Source organism: Pleurodeles waltl, chromosome 12 (assembly GCF_031143425.1).
Source record: "Pleurodeles waltl isolate 20211129_DDA chromosome 12, aPleWal1.hap1.20221129, whole genome shotgun sequence".
Lineage (NCBI taxonomy): Eukaryota > Metazoa > Chordata > Amphibia > Caudata > Salamandridae > Pleurodeles > Pleurodeles waltl.
Window position 1 is genome coordinate 123,133,127 of NC_090451.1, and position 4,306 is coordinate 123,137,432.

At 47.5% G+C, this 4,306-nt stretch overlaps 1 non-coding gene across 1 annotated transcript; it reads right to left on the reverse strand.

Moving 5' to 3' along the window:
• Nucleotides 1-3,686: 3,686 nt before the first annotated feature.
• On the reverse strand, nucleotides 3,687-3,760 carry TRNAI-AAU (transfer RNA isoleucine (anticodon AAU)). Its single transcript has one exon. It is a non-coding gene; the product is annotated as a tRNA-Ile (tRNA).
• Between the last annotated feature and the right edge of the window lie 546 nt (nucleotides 3,761-4,306).

Here is a 4,306-nt window from a genome sequence, read left to right on the forward strand (position 1 = left end):
TGCGGAATCCGGATTGGGAGGTGTTGAGCACCTTGCTGTCTTCCAAGAACCGGGATAGTTGGCTGTTCACGTTTTTTTTTCGATGACCTTGGCTGGGAAGGGGAAGAGGGAGATCGGCCGGTAGTTCTTGGGGTCGTCTGGGTCTGCCTTTGGTTTCTTCAGCAGGACGTTGACTTCTGCGTGCTCCTATCTTTCTGGGAAGGTGGCTGACTCGAAGGAGCTGTTGATGGTGTTGCAGAGGTGGGGAGCAATGATGATGTTTGCTTTATTGAAGATGTTGTGTGGGCAGGGGTCCGATGGTGATACGGAGTGGATGGAGGCCATGGTGTTGGCGGTGTCTTCTATGTTGACGGGGGTCCAGGTGTGGAGGAGGTGGGTGTTGCTTTGGGCGTGGGGTCCGTGGGTGTTTGTAGTCAGCTGGTGGGTCTGGGGGTTGAAGCTGTTGTGGATTTCTTCTATCTTTCAACGGAAGAGGGTTGCAAGTGAGTTGCAGAACTCCTGTGATGGCGGGGGTTCGTTGGAGCAGGTTCTGGGAGTGGAGAGCTCTTTGATGATGCCGAAGAGCTCTTTACTGTTGTGAGCGTTGGTGTCAATGCGGTTTTTGAAGTGGGACCTTTTAGTGATGCGGACCAGTTGGTGGTGTTTGCGTATGGCATCTTTGAAAGCAATGTGGTTGGAGTTGGTAGGTTCAAGGTGCCAGGTTTTTTCCATTCTGCGACATAGCCGTTTGGATTCCTGTATGGCTGGGGTGAACCAGCTGTCCTTGATTCTGTGGAGGGTGTTTGGGGGTTCTTTGAGCGGTACGAGGGTGTTGCCGCAGTGTTCTATCCAGCGATGCAGGTTGATGGTGGCTGTGTTGAGGTCCTGGGTCCCAGGGGGTGGGGCCCGGGCGAGGGTGGAAATCAGCTGATCCGTTGATATTTTGCTCCATTTGCTTCGGGGGGGTTGTGTGCGGTGGTTGTGAGTGACTTGCCATAAAGTAGCATAGAGGGTTAATATGCCTGCTGCAAAGAACAGAAATATATTTTATGTGGATAGCTTAGAGTGATAGTAACGCCAGCCTTTACCAGCACATTAAAACAAATGAATGCATGTAAAAGGGGGCTACGGAGAGATGAGGGTCACATTTGTGGGTGCTAGTGAGTGAATCCGAGGAGGTGGTCATGGGGGGGGATGCCAAAAAGGACTGCCGCACAGGGCACCACCAGCGATAAACCGACTCTGAATTTATTGTGCATGTGTGCTTGATGTAAACTGCTTTGTCAGCATACACTGGGACAAATAGTGCTATAAAAGAATAAAAATTAAAAAAAATGCCATTTATATCAATATTTGCGTAATTAGTCATACAGGCGGTTAAATCTTGCATTTTTACAGCACTAGCAGATCTCTTACATTTGGAGCTCAAAAAAGTTAAAAACTTGCTTCTAAATCCTAGCTTCTCTTAGGTACTTGCGAAGAGATAACATGGTGTGTCCCGTTGTTTTCTTCCATTGCTTCGGTGCCTAGGTGTTCAACTCCATTAACTTCCATCCAGTATTAAACCCAAACAAAAAGAGGGCTAATAGCGCTTTTAGTCGGCCTTTGTTTAAGCCTTGCTGAAGGAGTTAATAAGAAAGCCCACTTACAAGCTGCTGCACTGAACGTTTTCAAACGCTTAGAAAACGGGGACCACATCACCCAAGTCTGTGTTGCACCCTCAGTCCCACCCTTACTCTTCAATTATCAAGGGGCTGCAGAGGATGTTCCCCCTGCGCTAAACTCTCAAGCAAAACCCCAAACTACCGCCATCACGTTTAACAGCGACTGCTCCTGTGCAGCTATCTGGCACTTCACAAGGAATAAAGCCGACCTAAACCTAACATACTCTTTTGCCCAGCGAGTGCCAAAATAATTACACTTGGAAATGTACTATACAGGTGTAACTGTTATTTGGACAGATTAAAAAATATGGGCAATCTACTTCAATATGGATGGTTTAAGGGGAAAATAAGGAGGAGCAGAGGAAGGGCCATGCAAACCTACAAAAAACCTACAGAAGTGTAAGGTAAGCAAGAACAATAAATAAGTCAAGTAAAATAAGTAAGGTAGGTATGTAAGGTAAGTAAGTTATGTAAGTAAATAAGTAAGGGAAGTAAAGTAAATAAGTAAAGTATAACTTTTGTAAAGCACGCAATAGCCAAGGCGTCTTAGTGCGAATTAGCTTTAGGGTGTCATAGTGTCCCTGGTGGGGCAAAAGCCCAGGGTCTTTTGTCTTTGGAGGTGTGGGAGTGCAGGAGGTCCAAGGTCCACGGTGGTGGAGAGGAGGAGCAGGGTACCTGGAGAGAGGTTTAGGGTCTCTGAGGGTGAATGTTCTCAGGAATGAGACCTGTGCAAGGTTCCTCGGTATGCAGGATGCATAAAGGTCGGGATGCAAGACCTCTAGAGGTACGTGGTTCCTGTAGGAAGGGAACTTGAGAATCCCTGGGGTGTGGAAGGTGCAGGGTCCCTGAGAGATGGACTTCCTCTGAAGCTGATGAATGTGCAGGGTCCCTGTTGGTGACAGAGGTGTTGGGTGTCTATATATAAGAGAGGTACAGGGTCCATGAGGTGGGGAAGTGTAGTGTCTCTGAAGATAGGGGTTGAGGAGGTAAGCACGGGCGTGCGGGGTCCCTGGGATAGGAACTGTAGGGTCCCTGGAGGCAGAACTGGTGCATAATCCCTAGCCGTGGGGGAGTCATGCTTAGTCTCTGTGGATGGCTGGTGTGCAGGATGCCATACGGTAGGAGTGATGCCCTGTCCCTGTGGGTGAGAACTTGCAGCCTTTCTTTAAGTGGGGGAGAGGCAGGGTGCTGGGAGGCGAGTGGTGTCTCTAGAGGTGAGAAGGTGCAGTGTCTCTGGACTGGAGGTTGTAAGCGTGCAGGGACCTTTGAGATGAGACCTTCACCTTGAGGTATGCAGTGTCGGATCATCTATTGCTCAGTAAACGCTCACTTCTGGGTGTTTCATCATCGGACCAGAATCTGGGTATCGGCTTCACTCTGGCCACATCCGCATCACACACCATTCTCGCCTCAAGCCCCTGATTCCTGTCACCTACGTTTATCACAAATTGCCTTAACTTTTACAACCTCATAATTTAGCTTCTTCCGCTAGTAGCACCTGCACGTCAAACTGAAATTCTGTGAAACAACCCCCCTCCACGGGTCTCCTCACTCCTAACCTTTACTTGACCACAATAAAGCGCTTCGTCAGGGTGCTAAACGCTATGTAAATGCAATTACAACAATACAATACACCTTGCTCTCCGTCTTGAAGCCATCAGATTATTTGGTGCTCCCAGTTACTGCCGTTGTATTGAATGCAGTGCAAGAATGATTTGCATATCACAACACTGCGAGGTTTCGGGCTGGTTGCCGCAGGTGTTTCTCTATTTTGCTCTCTGCGGATGTTCCTTCTCTCCCCATCCCAGTATTCAAAGCCCTGCACCCAACATATGTCTTTCAAAGGCACTCTCTACTTTCACCCCCTCACGTCCCGGTTTAAGCACGACTTGCATGTTCTTCTCTTTCTGTATTTCCATCCTCCTGTTTTGAAATGTGTGCCGTTCTGCATGGATATATGTTTACGGTAGTAAAACAACACGAATTAGGAGGCCATACATTAGTGGTAAAATGGCGTTAGAGCTTTTCCTAAAATGTTACCCTTGGCCCGTACGGGGATCGAACCCGCGACCTTGGCGTTATTAGCACCACGCTCCAACCAACTGAGCTAACCGGCCAATGCGTAACCCCACAAAATGTTCACTTAAGTACGTGAGACACGGCTCAACACTTCCCTTTGTTCAGTAGTTTACAGTTGAAAAGTATACATTCATAAGCTTAACTGTGCCAAGAAGTTCAATTGCCTTGTCTACTACTCAAAAGCAGCGTGGAAGTCTGCTAGGGTCACCACTAAACACCAAACAATGCTGCTACCAAACCTGCAAGGACACAGACATACTCACCCACATTCTCTCATCAAAAAGAGGATTCTTTTTTTGTTTACATTCTTGATGATTTAGCATCATGTCGATGTCTCCAAAAATGACATCATGTGACCTTTGCCCCGTTTAGCTCATCACTGGCAATATCATCACCGTCATTCAGGAGGGGACTGTCGCCTGACCTCCCAATACATTTTCCAGGCTATAGTCGCTACTAACGTACATGTCTGGAAACAGTTAATCTGGTTTATTGTGAAAAGGCACTACATCATACCACTGATAAACAAATGCTATTAGTGTAATAAGAGGCAAGTCACTTACCATCTAGACCTAAACATGGGC